Source organism: Lactuca saligna, chromosome 8 (genome assembly GCF_052625555.1).
Source record: "Lactuca saligna cultivar CGN05327 chromosome 8, ASM5262555v1, whole genome shotgun sequence".
In the NCBI taxonomy this organism is placed as follows: domain Eukaryota; kingdom Viridiplantae; phylum Streptophyta; class Magnoliopsida; order Asterales; family Asteraceae; genus Lactuca; species Lactuca saligna.
Window position 1 is genome coordinate 60,634,991 of NC_136424.1, and position 18,631 is coordinate 60,653,621.

An 18,631-nucleotide genomic window follows, 5' to 3' on the forward strand; every position below is an offset into this window, starting at 1 on the left:
TGAGAATCTTCATGAACAGATGGACCCGTTTTTTTTTACCTGAAAAAACAAGTTAAAGATAAGTGAAATAGTTGCTTCTGCATTGACTATTAGCTATTAATGTCGAAAAAATTGAAAAAATTTAGGTCTTAATGAGACAAGACATAACTCATAACAATTTACAAATTTTCCCTCATTTATCCATACATTGGTGGGAAAAACAAAAGAAACAAGGAGTTTGCAATTGTAAATTAGGTTTTTGTTCTTTAGTTATTATGTAGTTCGATTTTAGAAAACCATTTAAAACCCTTAAAGTGATAATCCTAAAGATTTTTTAATATAATTTAACTTAATGAAGATATTATGGTTGGAGAAAAAAACAAATTTACCTGATTTTGAGAATTCTGTGGGGTTTCATACTCTGCTGCTAAAAAGACAAAAATCTACAAACACAAGGCAATTGATTTGTTAGATGAAAATTATTGTTTCTTTTTGTGTGCTAAATGAACAATCTAAAAGACAGTAAATGACTATTTTACCCATCTATGTGGGATTATTGTTATATCAGGTGTGCTGAATGAATACCTTAAGTTAACCACTTTCAACATTTTTTTTCTATTTTAAGAAACCATCTGTTTTTGCAAGATAAAAAAATATTTTTTCTACCTTTCAAGGATGAATGCTACATTGTCAAACATATATTTGTAAAAAAATTTAATTTTTCCAACGATGACAGTCAATGAATAAAAGGTTCAAAAATAGCATATACCATTTGGCAAAGATTCCCCAGTGATAAACAATGCTTCCTCAAGAAAATAAACATACTTTGAGCACATTTGCTAAAAGAAATCACATTCTTCAATAGCTTTTGGGGAGTGCTCTATAAAAATTTTAACAGCCTATCAAGTAACAAATCATAGATGGTATAAGTCATAAGAACAAGATTCCTTACTAGAAATTTACTCTTTAAATTGCATAAAAAATACATACCTCATAAGCACACAAAAGACCTAACTCGTCAACACAATAAATGATCTTAGTGTAATCATTAAACAATCTCTTTCTAAGAATCTCTTGCTTTTCATCCGTATATTTGTAATTACTTTGCAGTGACACAACTCAAGCAGTTGCGCTTCAAACTGTAAAAAAAGAATCAGGGTAACAAAAGAAAATGAAACGATTGAATTCTCAAGGTTCAGTTTTTATTGTAAAAAACATCCGTATTTTTATAATGTTCACCTTGAATCTTGAGGATTCCAGTTTAGCTTTTAGTTCGAAATGAGAAACCTTAGATGGGGTGACATTCTCCAGCTGTGTCCTGTTCATTACTGTGTAAACCTTCACATTCACAAAATGAATTTTAATCAATAAATTTTGATATTCCAAATAACATTAAAATAAATCCTTAATATAAAAATGACATATTAGTATATTACTACCAGAGAATCCAAGACACTTTCAAGAGTTATGATCTGTGCTTCACAGTCTTCAGCAGAAGAGACACCTAGTGTAGAAATTTTAGTACAACAGAAGAGTTGTGAATGGTTAAATTATCAACTTCAAATGGATTTGGAACTCTAAACCAAAAGGTAATTACTGATTAAGTGTAAAATAAAGATCAACAATCTAAATAATCAAAGCAAGAATAAAACACCTTGAGAAAGCCACTGTTCCCTATGAATGTCAAGTTTGTTGGTCATAAGAACATGGATTCAATTGTCAAAATTATGAAAATAACAAGAACAAAATAAATAAAATTAGGTCAATTGATGTTGCTCATAATAACATAGATTCAATTGTCCATCTAACCTTCTTTCGAAATCTAATCCAGTAGCTGAAACCACCAGATCGAGAGAGAGAGAGAGAGAGAGAGAGAGAGAGAGATACTAAAGGATGTAGGGAAGGAGGAGGCGGCGTCAATCAGTGGTAGGACGAACCTTACCACTGGCAGCTATGTTGTCATTTTTGTGCTTTCACCGCAAGTAAGAAGTGGCGACGGCATCGACGTGAAGGAATTCCCTCGCCAGGACGAATTCTTCTCGGACTTTGTTGATGACATCGTCGATGACTCGGATATCGACAGAAGTAGTCATCGAACTTGCCATTTCTCATATCCTTGAAACTCTCGGCTGACAAAAAACCCTAAGCAGTAGAAATTGGATTTGGAGTTGATGAATTGGAGATTGGGGAAGGTTTAGGGCTTAGAGACGGTGGAGGAGAACGGTGGTGAAATGATGGAAGAGGTTTGTTTGCATACAATGTGGTCTAACGTTTTTTGTTACTCTATCACTCATAGTTTAGGGTAAATCACATTTTCACCATTGTGGTTTGATGACATGCATTTATTTAATCCAACTTATCTACTTCTAACATATGTTGGTTAGTGACCACTATTTTGTGGTCACTGATTGTTTTTTTAGTTTGTATTTCAATGACCATATTGTGTCATCACTACATGCCTGTTTAGTTGGGTTCAAATAACGAAAAAAGAATTAATGACTATTATTTTTTGTCACTAAGCCGCTAATGCAGTGACCACTTTTTTTGGTCATTAAAGCATCCGATAGAGCTTTTACTTTACGGTTAGTGACCGGCGAGTGACGACATATATAGAACCGGTCACTAAACTTATAGCATTACCAAAATTCAGTGACGACTTAATATATGGTCACTAAATGATGATGTTAGTGACCAGATTTTAGGTGGTCACTAAAAATGACTTTTCTTGTAGTGTAACTGCCTCCAACTACCACAATATTATAGTCCAACACAGTTGTTAGGAAAACACAAATAACATGTAGAGCAAGGAAAAAAGAAGATGCAAGATCAGGAGTTTTGTACTCAAGCATAGTAGTTTTAAAAAATAATTACCAAAGTCTTGTAGTTTCAAATTTACAAATATATTGCAAAAGACTGTAACCGCCTAACTGGACCCCATATCTTTCATAAATAAAATATGTTCATGTTGATAAGATGGGTTGGGAGGTTTTGGAACTCAAATTGAAGTAAAAAGTGTGTTGGATGCTGGGAAGATTGATGTTATGAATGTCATGCAAGGAAGAGAGTTATCTCAGAGATGGTGTTTTTGCGTTGTCTAATTCAATTCGTGAAGAATTCTCCATCACAAATACAAAAGATGTAGGTTTGATCGTGTTTAGAATTCCAGAAAATGTAGCAAATTAACATAGCAAGAAACCACCAGATAGGATTTTCAGACAGTACTAATGGGTCCGTTTCTTAATAGCAAGGGTTTTATTAGGTGAAAGTTCTCCAGCAATGCATAGGAGGGATGTGAGGGTTCATTGTGTGCCTGGTGGAACATTTGTAGTGGGGCAAACCTGCAAGGGTAGCAAGTGTTGTATCTGGTGTGTGGTGGGGCAAGGTTGTCTACGATGGTTATTTTTATCCACTTTTTGGTAATGAACTGTTCAAAATTGTCTCATTTTAGTCTCTTCAACAGGCTATAACCCTTAACATGCTCACATGACATTTTTAAGGGAAGATTTTAAATTGACCAATGAACTATATTATTTGTACATTTTTAATCACTCAACTTTTTGGATTATTAAAGATTTTAGGAAACAAACTATTCAAATTGGTTTCAAGCAATTTGTAAATAAATTTATGTCTTATCAAAAGTACTTTTTCTAATCAAAAAGTATATTTTCATATTCAAATTTCATACTCATATTTCCGGTTTTGGATTACTAATTGCAAACATGAAAAATAAGTTTCCTAAAATTTCAAGAAGCCAAAAACTTTGAGAAATATTTTATTTTTTATTAAAATTCAACATAATGTTAAAGGAACATAGCAAATGGAAAGTAAATACAATACAAGAGCATAAATGTTGGTGGTACTATATATTTCAAAAGGGAGGTGATTTTCTATCCGTCCACTGATTTTAATAGTAAATGGTCAATTATTCCCCCCATTTAAAGTTATATATATATATATATATATATATATATATATATATATATATATATATATATATATATATATTAGGTGTAAGACCCATGTATTACATGGGTTTATTTTAAAAAAATTAAATATAAAATTTTAATAATTTCAAAAGTTTGAATTTATAAGAAAAATAAGAAATCTTTTGAATTATTAAAATTAATGAGACTTTAATGTATTGTATACATTACATATATAAACCTTTTATAATAAATACCTATAAACCCTTTGTAATAAATACCTTACATATATATTACTTTACATATTAAATATGGAATTTTAATTTTTAATAAAATGAAAAATACAATAAAATGTAAGTGGAAAATAAAAAATTAAAAAATGTTAGAAAATGTCATGTGTCCAAATGAAGGAGAAGAAGACATGTGGTAAAAAAACCTTCATTTATTAGAGTATATATATATATATATATATATATATATATATATATATATATATATATATATATATATATATATATATATATATATATATATATATATATATATATATATATATATATATATGGTAAAAGTGAATATACCCTTAAGGGTATATTAGCTTAGGTACCCAAGCTCACCATAATACGTCGTTTTGTTTGATATATATTCATTATAATATACTTAAGTTTTAACCCCTAACTTGATTTATTTTCAAGATTTTTGAAATTTCACTATTATCTTTCTCTTACATCACATCTTTATATCGAACACCTACTAGGCTATATATATTATAACTAAAAATGAAAATTATGTAACAAGAATATAAATGTAAAATTTATAAAAATCTTGCAATTAAATCAAGTTAGAAGTTGAATTAGAAGAACATTGGACAATTACGACGTGTATATATGATACAAAACGACGTAATATGGTGAGTTTGGGTACCTAAGCTTATATACCCTTAAGGGTATATTCACTTTGCCCTATATATATATATATATATATATATATATATATATATATATATATATATATATATATATATACATACAGAGAGAGAGAGGGGGGGAGAGAGAGATCTGACGTTTCCAAAACACCATGTCGCACACGACAATACATTCTTCAGCCGACAATCCTTCTTCCTCGTTTGGTGTTGCAATATCCCACGCTTCAAAAAGACCACGACCACATATCCTTTGTAAGGCTATCCGGAGTGGGGGATCAACTCACGCGTGTAGGCATACGTGGCAGCCCAAGGGATGCGTGAACACCGCCCCAAGGACTGGTGGCTTGGGTGTGGAGTGGGTGGAAAAAGGGGCCAAGACGATGAATAGGAAGCAAGCAGCAACAACAACAGTGTAACATCCCAGAATTTCAAAGGTTCTATAAATGGAAAAAGTGTATGTAACATTCGGATTTCCAGGTACCTTATTTATTCATTTATTTTGGAGATTTTGGAGGGACCCAACGAGTTGATGCTTAGACTCGCCGAGTAGTGTCACAAATTCTATCCGGGTTAATGATCGGACTCGGCGAGTCTGCGTTGTTTAATGAAGCCCTAATTCCCGAGGTTAGAGACTTATTTAAAGGGGTTATAGCCACCATTTGCGGCTACCAGACCCCTGAGTGAAACCCTAAGCGATCTAGAGCGTTTGTGAGGAAGAAAAGGCCATTTTTTATCCTTGTGTGGGTGTTTTTGCAAGAAGAAGGTGACCAAGGCAAAAGGGAACTGAAGAGGGTGCTATTATGTGGATCTCAGAGCCTAGGGACTTCGTATTGAGGTATATATTCGATCCTTCTTCAGTTTTGGTGTTAATCTTTGAGAGTTAGGGTTTCTAGCCACTTTAGAGTATGAATTATGGAGAAATTGGTCCCTTCTTGTGTTGAGGCTTCGAATCTGGATCCAAAGAGGTCCAGAGACCTTAACTCCTTGATCTTTATGGGTGACATTGAGAGATATGAGCTTACAGTGGCATATTGAGGCCATTTCTTCAAATAGAGCCATTAGGTCTTTGCATGGGCATCAAGATCTAAACTTTACATGATTATTTTGCTCAAGGAGGTCAGATCTATAGGTTAGAGGAACAGATCTGGCCTCAGAAGGTCATTTCTGTTGAGCATGGCATGAACTCGTCGAGTCCCAAGAACAGACTCGACGAGTAGGGTTAGGGTTTCCCGTGAATCATTCAGTTGGTAAATTGCCAAGTTGGGGGAATGACTCGGTGAGTCAGAGGGAAATAGAGGACTGGAGTTCAAGGCAGAACTCGCCGAGTTCATAATGGGACTCGACGAGTTGAGTCGAGGTGGCCCCGCGATTCATGCTAGGTGTAACTCGTCGAGCAGGGGAAAGGCTCGATGTGTCAAGCGAGACTAGAGAGATAGTGGACACGTGTAGACTCGCCGAGTCGCCCAAGTGCACTCGACAAGTCGGGTCAAAGTTTGACCGTTGACTTTTGTTAACTTTTAGGGTTTGGTCAACAATGGGGTCTTTGAGTCAAGAGAGGGGTAAAATGGTCTTTTACCCTTCTGAGGGTGCCAAGAGAGGGTTGAGTCTAGTATCGAGAGTTATATTTATGAGAGTATTTACTTTATGTGATTAGGCGGAGGCTAGACCATATTTCTACCGAGTCAGAGATTTACCGAGACATCTGAGGTGAGTCTTCTCACTATACTTTACCTAGAGTGGTAACAGAGTTATGTGATAGTGTATTTTAGAGTTATGTGCCAGTGTATTTATATGTTATATATGTGTTGAGATTTATTGTGATATATGATATGCATGATTCAGAGTTATCAGAATTAGGACCAGTGGGTCCATAGAGTTAGGACCTTTGGGTCCATAGAGTTAGGGCCAGAGGGCCCATAGAGAGTTGGGACTGGAGGGTCCCACTGAGACACACTGACCAGAGGGTCAACAGAGTTATAGCCTTGAGTGGCTAATATGTGTTAGAGTGGTATTTTGGGGAACTCACTAAGCATTTATGCTTACAGTGTTATGTTTTATGTGTTTCAGGTACCAGCGATGATCGCGAGAAGGCGCCGACATGATCTGTACACACACCCGCGGAGTTTATTATGATTTGATCTTGGGATTTGTAATGAGATAATGTTGATACATTGTTTTCTTGAAAGTGATGATGAATGAATCTATATGTCACACCCCCAAACCAAGGATGGCGGAAACGTCCGGGGGTGGAGGACTTCATGTATAGTATCATAACCACAATTTCAATAGTAATTTAAGCAAACACAACCAACATATATATAATTGAAGAAGTTACATCACTTGTATGAATTACATGTTTCAAAATCAATTACAATATGTTGTCAAAATATGAAAAGTTTGACGTCTTAACGTCCCATCCTCAAAAGCACTTGATTACATGTTTAGTGTTTTCCTGAGAATACGAGTTGTTTGAAAAGTGTCAACACAAAGGTTGGTGAGTTCATAAGCTTTTATTAATAAACTTAGTAGAAGTCTATCACATGTAAATGTCGCGTTTGTGTCAGAAAAATCCGATATTTTCCTTGAAATCCGAAAAATGTAGCCTTATAACCAAAGACTAAAAATGTATAAGAGATCATCATTTCTTAGTAGAAACGTCGTGAGTTTAAAATGATGTGGAAAGTAAATTTCTTTATCAATCAAAAACCTACTTCGGTTTTATGAAACCCCGTAAACTTTATGAATTGTTATCTCCCTAGGTGAGTCGCTATAATCATACTGTGACTATGTGAACCTGCCACAACGTTTCTCAGGCGTCGCGAAAATGAAATGACATTTGTCACCCGTAGACCTGCAGGTCCCACTGTAGCTAGCAGCAAGGTGTGGGGTGTCAAACCCAATATAGATCTATATACAAGTATCACGTTCTCCCTCAAGGAGATTTTGATTATAACTACCAGGAATTATATCCCGCACTCGGACGTACGGGGAGAGAGAGTCTCACAACATAGGTTAACAAGTTCACGTGAAATGTGTGTGGATATAAATCTTTCTTGTATGAATGTACCCTTTTTGTACGAGTGTGTTGAGTGATGTATCATAAACTATACCTATTATAGTTTATCTAAAATGTATATAATATGTATGAATTCTTTTTATGGAAATGTATTAGTGTTGTGAATTTATCCAACTATACTTTTTATAGTTACATAGTACGTGTTCTAAATGAATGAACAATATTTAATATGAATAACTTAGTTTCAGTTCACAATGATAAACTAACAAGGAAACACATTCAAATATTAGAACTTATGATTATACACTTTGCTCAACATATTACAAAGTGTTATGATATTTACATGCTGTTGGCTAACTTTAGCAATTCTGCCCAGTTTTGTAAGAATCACAGAAAAATCATACGAAGTCGAAAACTAGATCCGTAAATTTTGAGAGTTCACAAAATGTGTCTAGTTTACTCATAATTTTTATCACGATTTTTAATGACCTCCAACTTGGGTGAAAATGTCCATAATCACAGACTGGTCCGGATTGTTGTTTGAAATGATAGGCAGTTTTGTAAAAATCACCATAAATTGTAGAAAAATCGTATGGAGATGTGCAAGTAGTCATTTTAAAGCTACAAACTTGAACTATTTTCACCTTGTACAGTTTTGAAAACAAAAATGTTTAAAATGCCCAAAACAGTCCGTGAATGGAGTTGAACTTTTCTGATGAAGGCTGTTAGAAAAATTTAATTATGTTCTTAGTGTTTTAACTTGTATCCCCCCCCCCCTGAAAACTTGAGAAAACATGAAAATGTAGGGGTATGAACTCACCTTAAGTGATTTCAGTTGGTAAGTGTTGAAGAAGATAAGTGTTCAACCCAAGAACACTTGAAGAATCACTTGAAGATTCGAAGATCTAACACAATTATGAGAGAGTTTGTGTAAGATATCCATGATTTGAGTGGAAATAATTGAGATAATCATAAAGAGAATGGATTATGCTTACCAAATGTGGAGGAAAAACTCAAGATCAGCCCTTGAATCTCGAATTTCTAGAGAGAGAAAGTGAGAGAGGAAAGAGTTTGATCTTCTTGTGAAATGAGAGCAAATGAGAGAAGTGAGGAGAGAGGATGAATATTCAGCCCTCAAAAACGTGGGAAAGAGGGATAATTGAGTGGAAAAGATATTGATGTGACCTAGGTAAGGTGGGGGGTGTGGCTGGTCATAGAGTGGGTGTGGGAGTGGTTGCTTGTGTTAGAAGGTAAAGCAAAGTCAACACTCCACCTCTTTGTACTCTTCCCACTTGCTTTCATTATTTAAATAAATATTTTTATGAAAATATGATTAAATTGTGAATATTTAGGGTTTATTATGTTAAAATATGATTTTGGGTGAAATTCCCACGTTAAAATAATTAAAAACGGGCCTTAAACGCAAAACTACGCGAAAACCGGGAGAAAATGAGTTCCCAGCGAGACCTCTCGGTCCTAGGCCGAAGTTCGGTCCCTAGGCCGAGACCCGGTCCACGCTGAGGACTGTAGCCGGAAGCGAACAGAGGGAAACGAAAGGGGCGAGTCAGACGCGAGAGCGAGGGGCGAGGGTTCGGTCCGAAGGGTCATTGGGGTTCGGTTCGGGATAAGAGGCGAGAATGTTAGAACCGAACGTACTGTAGTGAACAGTACCTTCGGTTCGTTTGGTGAACAGTACTTTCGGTTCGGCTCAGGAGGTTTCGGTTCGGCTCAGGAGGTTTCGGTCGGGTGAACAGTACCTTCGGTTCCTCCTTTTCTTGGGTTCGGTTCCTCCTGGCTCGGGTTCGGTCCTCTCACTTTCGGTCGGGTGAACAGTACTTTCGGTTCCTAAGGACATTCGCCTCTCATAAGAGGGTTTTGGGAGAGATTTGACATTCTTGGAGAGATTTCTAATACAGAGAGATATTTGAGAGAGATTTCGCATACTTAGAGGGATTTGGGAGAGGTTTGACATAGAGAGAGATAGTGTGGAAACGATTGAGAGAGATTTCATGTGGGATAGTTGTGAGTATCCGGTATCGAAATGTATGGTTCGTGAACCCTGTTAAGCCTTGTTTAAGGATCTTACACACTCCCGATGAGCATGCAACATTGTTTTATCGTTCTAGTTCATTGATTAGAACTAGGGTTTAGGAAATTTTTAACACAAGACTTTTCTCAAGTGATGTTTTCCCATTAATATAGCAAGTTACACTGTATGAACATAACACAAACCCTAATACACAAGGTTTAATAGAGTTGACCGGCTTGACTTGATGACTTGGCTTGACTCAAGATTGACGATTGTCACATTATATGGTTTTAAAAAGTGAAAAATTGTTTTAATTTTTACGGCGTTACAAGTTGGTATCAGAGCCTTGGTTTGAGGGATTCGGATGCATCTTCGGGCGTATCTGAACTCAAACTGAGGATTTGAGAAATTTTTTTGATAATAAAACAATTTTTAAAAGAGTAAAAAGAGTTTTGAGACAACCAGAGCAGAGTCGTGTGTACGATCAGCCAACGCCCGAACGGTGATTTCCTAAAATACCCTTGCAATAAGTGTTATGAGATATATTATGCTATGATATATGATGAATTATGTTAATGCATGCTAGAGTAGACTAGGTATTCTTATTAGGACTAGAGTGGCCTGATATATGATGCCTTAGTCTAGGATTTTTGCTGCTAGAGATGCTTGAGAATGTTTAGATAGCAGCAAGGAGCTTATGAGAGATCTGCTAGTGAGTAGCACATGATTAGAGAGAGTAGAGTACTTAGGATTTGGGACTCTGGGATGAGGACTTGGGATGAATGCTGAGGCAGTGTGGACGGTAGTATTGGGCCCGTACTACTGAAGACACCGGGTCAGTGCGCGGTCCAAGTAAGAATCCTTAGAGTACTAAGGAACAAGTAGGGTGGAGTTATCGAGTGTGAGTATACTCGAGCGAGTCCCTAATATTCTTATGTTGTATTTCAGAGAGAGATCATGGTTGGGACACGCCACACACCAGAGAGTAGCGGTACGAGTGATGTGGAGATCCGTAGGATTATCCATGAGGAGGTGGTTGTGGCCATCAGGGCAGAGATACCAAAGATGTTCGGGTCTATCAAGACCACACTGATTGAGACATTTGACGAGAGATACATTGCTCTTTCTGAGGCTGTTGTTGTTGCGGCCACTGCAGCTATAGTTGCGACTAGGCCGCAGGGTGGTGATGCGTTGTTGTTCCGAGAGTTCAGCAACACAAAACCACCAGAGTTTGATGGGACCCAGGACCCGATTGCAGCGATGAGGTGGATATCATACATAGAGGGTGTTTCTTTACTTGCTCATCTCCAGAGCATTTGAGAGTCCGGTTCGCGTTGAACCAGCTTCGCTTGGGAGCGAAGGACCGGTGGAAGTTTATGACAACACACTATACGCCTGCTGAGCTTACTGCAGTGACCTGAGAGAGGTTCACTGCTATGTTCCGAGATGAGTACGTTCCCCAGGTGGAGAGAGAGCGATTGGCACAGGAGTTTCTGACCCTCAAACAGGGTACCGAGTCTGTTACAGTGATTACTCGGATGTTCCATGAGAGGGCGATGTTCTGCCCAGAGCACGTGTCCTCCAAGCAGGCACGTATGAGCCAATATTTGAGTGTGTTGAGGAGGGATATACAAGATTTCGTGGCAAACTCGACGTACCGGAAATTTACTGAGCTTTAGGTAAATGCCCGGAAGAGGGAGATGGGAGATAGAGATGGAGACCCAAGCTAGGGAGGAGGCTGAGTCTCAGGGGAGAGATCGGCGACCGACACAGTCTCAGCCAGCAGCCAAGCGGGCCAAGCCCGCTGATTCAAGATTTGGGAGCCAGAGGGGCCGTACTTGTGGCAAGTGCAACAAGAGCCACGACGGGGTGTGCAGAGCAAGGTCTTGCTACAAATATGGCAAGGAGGGGCATTTGGCCAAGGATTGCCCCAAGGGGTTTGCAGTATGTTTTCACTGCAACCAGACCGGACACCGGAAGGCAGAGTGTCCACAGTTGCTAGGGACAGCACAGGGAGCATCTCAGGGATCTGCCCCTGCTGCAGTGAGAGCTACAGACAGTCGGCCCGCAAAGGCCGAGACACCGAAGGCACGAGGGAGAGCCTTCCAGTTGACCGCGGAAGAGGTCCGCACAGCGCCCGATGTCGTGGCTGGTATGTATTCTTTCATATATTTATTTTTATGTCGAGATATTGTGCTTATATTATGATATGCGTAGGTACTTTCCTTGTGAGTTATGTACCTGCCTTAGTGTTATTTGACTCGGGTGCGAGTCGGTCTTTTGTATCTTTGGCTTTTAGCCAGCATATCAGTATTAGTCGATAGGCGTTGAGTCGACCTCTGAGAGTTTCCATAGCTGATGAGAGAGCGGTGTATGCCACAGAGGTGATTCGAGGTTGTGTACTCGAGATTTTCGGAGTGGAGTTTCCGATTGACTTAGTTCTTATCGCGATGGGAGATGTCTGTGTCATCATGGGCATGGACTGGTTAAGCATATTTGGGGCGGTTATCGACTGCGAGCGACAGCTAGTGACCATACGAGACCCTAGTGGGGGAGTTCTTACGGTGTACAGCGAGGGTACACGTTCTGGGTCGGCATTTTGTTCGGCCGCTAGAGCGAGACAGGGTCTACAACAGGGTTGTAAAGGGTTTGTGGCGTATGTGATGGATACGAGGGTTGATTCAGAGAGACCAAGGTTAGTTGATGAGGTTCCGATAGTGCGTGAGTTCCCGGATGTATTTCCGAAGGAGTTACCGGGTGTGCCTCCCAAAAGGCAGGTAGAGTTCCGTATCGATTTGGTTCCGGGGGTTGCGCCTATCGCCAAGGCGCCCTATCGCCTTGCGCCTCCAGTGATGCAGGACTTATCCTCGCAACTTCAGGAGCTGCTGGGGAAGGGGTTTATTCGGCCGAGCAGCTCGCCGTGGGGAGCACCTATCGTTTTTGTCAAGAAAAAGGATGGTTCACACCGGATGTGCATTGATTACCCCGAGTTGAACAAGTTGACGGTCAAGAACCGTTACCCATTGCCGAGGATCGATGATTTGTTCGATCAGTTGTAGGTAGCATTTACAATACACTTAACAATTGCATTTCAAAAACATTCAAGAAATTGAACAATCAACTATTACAAAATACATTCCATTACCATTATCATTACCACTCCATTACACATTAATCTGATACATAAACCAAATACAACAACACCAATTCCAAAACCCCATACATAAACTGAAAGAAAAAACCCCTATTCGATTAAAAAAAACCCTGCAATGGTTACAAACCAAAACCAAAACTCCATTACCATCCAAACCTTCACAAGATACTTAGAGATTAAAATAATACCAAAAAAAACACCCATGAACAAAACAACATCAGCTGGTAGTTCCACAATTCTGCACTTGCAATGGCAGCCCTCTCTTCCAATCGGTTCATTAATCTTATCAAACCTGGAATCACCACCAATGCCCTGCACACATAGGAGGATCAGACCATCGAATGAACCCACATCTTGTACAGCTCCAAAATTATCTTCCAGGGTTACGATCCGTCCATAAAGTGATCTTCATTGCTTCATTCCCACATCTGCAAGTCACCATCTTTGAATCAGAAGCGATTGGATGTCGTGAAGGGTGCAACGGTCTAGCAACAGTGGAAGGGAGAATATAGATGACGACTGATAAAGGTAAAGGGTTTACCCAAAAATCGGACATGCAATTTCTTTTAAAGAGAGAAGGTTACAACTGAAATGACGAAATTACCCCTGCAATATAAAATTAAAAAATGAATTAACGGTGAAATGCTAACAGAGTGAGACGGAAGGACCAAATGTTAAAAGTTTTGAAACCATAGGGACCATCTGTGAGGTTTTTTGAAGTTAGGGACTAAACTTGATATTTCTGAAAACCATAGGGACCATTTTTGAAGTTTTGTCTTTAATATACAAAGGGTTCTCTCTCTCTCTCTCTCTCTCTCTCTCTCGTCACATCGTCTTTTTTATCCCATCTTGTTCTTTTCCAAATCAAACCATACATACTTCACAAATAGATACTGAAAATAAAAAACACATAAACTTGAGTATCGATACTTCAATTCAAAAGTCTACAATGGTAGATTCATATACAAAGTGGGTTGTCCACCGGTACATGCACCTCGATGATGTCGTCATCCTCATCTATGTCCGTCCTACTTCCTTCCATTACATTTGGCAACAACCGATGATAAAAAATATAACCTAGAGAAATCGTGATAGGGAAAGGGATTAAGCAAGGCGCTACAAGAAAAACTTTCAAAAAAAAGCTTGTAAAGATTCATCAAAAGCTATTAATGAGTCTAATTTCTCAAATAAGTATGCTATTAATGGGTCTAATTTCTCAAATGAGTCTACTCTTCTATTCTTTCTCTCCCTTCATCCCATGGTGTTTATCCTGAACTTGCTGTGTTTTCTTTGTTACCCTTTGAAATAAGGCTAGTAGTAACTTCATCCCTTCTTGAATAACAGAGGAAACGTTTAGATGATCTTTTTGATTCTTTCTCTGCATACTCATTTTCTGAAATTCCTTTCAAGCACACGTACCCATAATTGTTTCCAGACATAAAGCTTCACAATCCAATATATATTATCTAATCTTGCGATCCCTAATTACAATATAAAAACCCATCCACAGTGAATGAAACACAAAAACGAGTGAAATAGGGTTATTAAGAACAGGGGTGTTCATGGATCGGTTCGACTCATATAGTAAAAATTGTGAACCATGACCATGGGGTGGGTCTCTCATGTGGACTACGCCACTACCCGAAATCAAACCGAATTGGCAAAAATCGAACCGAACCGAACCAAACCAGAGTAGACAGATAACCATTGTTTGGTTCATGGATACCCGCTACATATAAATGTCAAATCCAATCAACACTATAACTATATTTCAAACATTTCTTTCTAAAAATAAATAAATCATAAACTCAAAAAATATGGTGACGTTCAAATAACATTCATTATAATTTGTATAATAATTATAAACAAATAACAATAAAACATGATGAATGTAGAAGTGCAAATTGGGAATTGCTTATGGCCGTATCATGCTTCTTGAGATACGTTTTATTCTTTGTCAATCAACCTATCCATGCAAATAAATTACATACATGGACTAAAAAAATTACATACAAGAACTTTAATATTTTACTAGTTGTGAAACCCGTATATTATACGGGTTAATTAAAACAAAATGTTAAATACGAACGATTAAATAGAAATTTTATTTGAATTTGACATTGAAATAAGTGAAAATTATGTGAAAAAAAATGCAAAAAATAAACTAATTAAAATTATGTGTTTAGTGTACTAATCGAGTTAATTATAATAAAATGTTAAACATAAAGGTTTAAACTGTAAATTTATTTGAAATTGAATTTAAAATTTAAAATTTAAAATTAATAGTCAGTATGGTATGTTTAATTTATGGAAACTAAATTAATGATAGATTGAAAATGAAAATTGAAGCAATGACAAGTGGAAAATAAATATATATCTCAAAATTATAACAAAATTACATGTGGCTAATTTGATGAGAGAATCACATGTGGCAAAATCATTTTCATTTATTAGGGTAGATTATGTTTTGTGACTATAACAATAACACTATCTATTTATTTATTTATTTTTTGCATCGATCCTTCACTCTTGAAATAATCCTTCAAAATCAATGAAAATAATATTTGAAATATATATATATATATATATATAAACGGTTCGGTTTGGGCATCCGCGGATACCGAAATATCCAAACCAAAACCGACCAGTAGATAGTCGGTTTTTTTTTTTCAGTTTTGGTTTTTTTTTCTATTTCGGTTTATTTTGGTTTCAATTTTTTCAGTTTCGGATTGGTCGGGTCAGCTCGTTCTTTTCGGTTTTGCAGTTTTTTTGCACACCCCTAATTGAGAATGACGATGAGTAAGGTGTGAGAAGGAATGGAGAGGAGATGTTTGGATTTATGTGAAAGAGTGTTGGAATCCGATTGATAGATTGATACGTAGTAGTGTATGAGGGATGGAAGGAAGCTCGAATGGTTCTATGTTTTGACTGGTGTAGATGAAGGCATAAGGCAGAAGGCACGAAGGCTGATGATCTGGAGAGTATGTTTGTGAGAGAGAGATAGACCCTTTATATATATATATATATATATATATATATATATATATATATATATATATATATATATATATATATACTATCTTATAAAGGATATTTAACTATTTTTAAAAATACATTGAATATAATAATATTATTTTTTTAAGACGTTTAAACCTTTAAACTAATGGTACAAGTAGCCATCAATAAAATAATAATATTTCCTAAGTCCTAATATAAATCACGAAGAATGGAATACAAGCAATCAATGCATATCAACTTGTTATGCGGGTTTGACCTGGTTATTTAGTCTGCTGATAGTTGTGAAGAAGTCTGAGATCACGGAAAAAATCTTTCGGTTCTTGGCCCCCTTCCCCTATATCGGTTCTTCTTCTCCTTCGCAGAAATCATCCCATTTCTCTTTCTACTTAACGATTTTTCTTCCTCTTTCAGTAAAAAAAAACCCTAACACCACTTAGTTACACCGTGCGTACCACCACCGTTTCTCTTTCTTCATTGCTAATGGGTGTTCATACATACGAGATACATGTTATATAAACGCATCTCCTCTCCCAGCCAATTAAAACCCTAAAATTCTAAATTCTCTCAATTGGTGACCAACTCCCACTTGCAGAAGATGTAGAGGACGACCACCACACATAAATACAGACCGTTGTCACTCAGGCTAACTCTTTTGTTTTGATCGATGTCAGGTTAGATTATTCTCACACAGATTCAATCAATAGGAACCACTAATGGCACTACCGGGGAGACACAGTCACTATTAGTAAGTCTACTACCTTCATATTGATTAACGTATGTATCTAACTATCTACATATTTCTATTCATGAATTTAAACATGTACATCTCCCTAACCCTAATTATGTAACATGATGTTGAAGAATAACAAGTGCATCTATCTAATTTTCTCTCGGTTCATTTACAACTTCTCCCTAATTACTGTTTCTAACTTAAAATGGACTATTTTCGTGAACGGATTTATATATGTTTTGTAATTCCTATTTTCTGAAACATAGGTGGCGTGCACCCTTTTATCAAATTCGTTCCATGTACCAACTCAGGTTTACATATTGTCATCAAATTCTTTTCATCTGATTTTGTTGTTCGTATTCCTGGTGAATTTTTTTGACTTTTCTATATTTTGTTTTGTCTTTATTTGTGTAGGGAATGTGATCCGTATGTCCAAGTCACCCATGAAGAAGATCGATTATACCCCAACCACTTGATATTAAGATTTAAAAGATATTAAGATTTAAAAGAGAGTTTCACTATGCACCCCAGCTGCTTGATGAAATGCTTGAACCAGGCCTGTTCCTTGAAAGACAATAATAAATTGGGAGAAATTAGAACCAGTTAAGATTGTGTATTAGGGTCTCAAAGGTCAACGAAAGTAGTGTTATCCCACATTAATGGTGTCGTTCCTTCTTCACAGAGTGAGCCCCCTTGGAATGGTTCTTTATGATACTTACAAATCATATTTTTCTCACATTTATTATTAGAGTCGATGCAAATTTAATTTTTATGTTGTTTCAGGTCAAGCATGACACCTTCATTCCAGTTTATTTGCTACTCCCTGAAAGTATAAAAATTGATGGTGTCTGTTAAACCAAGGTCTCTTAATATCAACTTTATGTTGTATGATACATGAAACCATAATTTACTAACTTTATCTCTTTTATTCTTTTATGTATCATACTGCAAATGTAGATGGTCAAACAAATCTTAAAATCAGGAAAAGTTTGGGGAAGATATTGGACTATTGACAAGGTGAGCTCCTTCGTTTGTTTATGTATGTTGCAGATCTTTAAAATACATGTTCTTGATTCGTTCGATTTTGAAATATGATTGATTATGTTGGTCTTGATTGATTTTTGATTTCGAAATGGGGTTTGTTTCTACGAATTTTTTGAAATTGTTTCTTTTTGAATTCGTAGGTGTGAAATCTCAATTGGAGTATCTTCAACAATGCTTGCGAGGTAATACTTCCAGTTACATTTTGATTACTGTTTTATCTTAATTTGATATTTATACAAATTTTTAAATTCTGCAGTTTTTGCATATAGTTGAAATCAATCCCCATTTATAGCTTAAAATTCTTAATCAATCTAATCTCTAATCTTTTAACTATGATTTTTCCAAATTGATTGTGATAGTGTGGTGTTTGCTTATTAGAGAAAGCCAGAGAAATGGCACTTTTTCCATTAAGCCCTAACTTTTTACAAATTTGCACTCATAAATTGTTGTTAAACATACAAGGGTATGAGCAATTTGGGATTTCAAGAAAAGGATCCAAAGATGTTTCAGATTAGTATTGCACCATTTTCTATGACAAGGAAAAAAAATACTTTGGGTACTACTTTCACATAATTGCTTAATATCTCTACTTTTGTTTATTATTATTAAATTTTTTCTCTCATATTTTCTTTTATAAAAAAGGTGGAGTTATTAGAAGGAGGAACATTTTGGTTATCAGAATCTCCTTCTGTTCTTGGAAGCATGTCATGGGGGAGTGAATCTCCTTCCATAGCCACATGGGCAATATCCTTTTCGAGCATATAATATAAATATTATAATGACGATTAAATCTTGAAAAACATTTGAATAAAT

At 36.6% G+C, this 18,631-nt stretch overlaps 1 long non-coding RNA gene across 1 annotated transcript; it reads left to right on the top strand.

The window, feature by feature from the left end:
• Window positions 1–16,291: 16,291 nt before the first annotated feature.
• On the top strand, window positions 16,292–18,562 carry LOC145008074 (uncharacterized). Its single transcript, XR_013663253.1, has 8 exons — window positions 16,292–16,789; window positions 17,041–17,085; window positions 17,189–17,457; window positions 17,558–17,635; window positions 17,732–17,791; window positions 17,959–18,000; window positions 18,281–18,374; window positions 18,461–18,562. It is a non-coding gene; the product is annotated as an uncharacterized LOC145008074 (long non-coding RNA).
• Window positions 18,563–18,631: the final 69 nt, after the last annotated feature.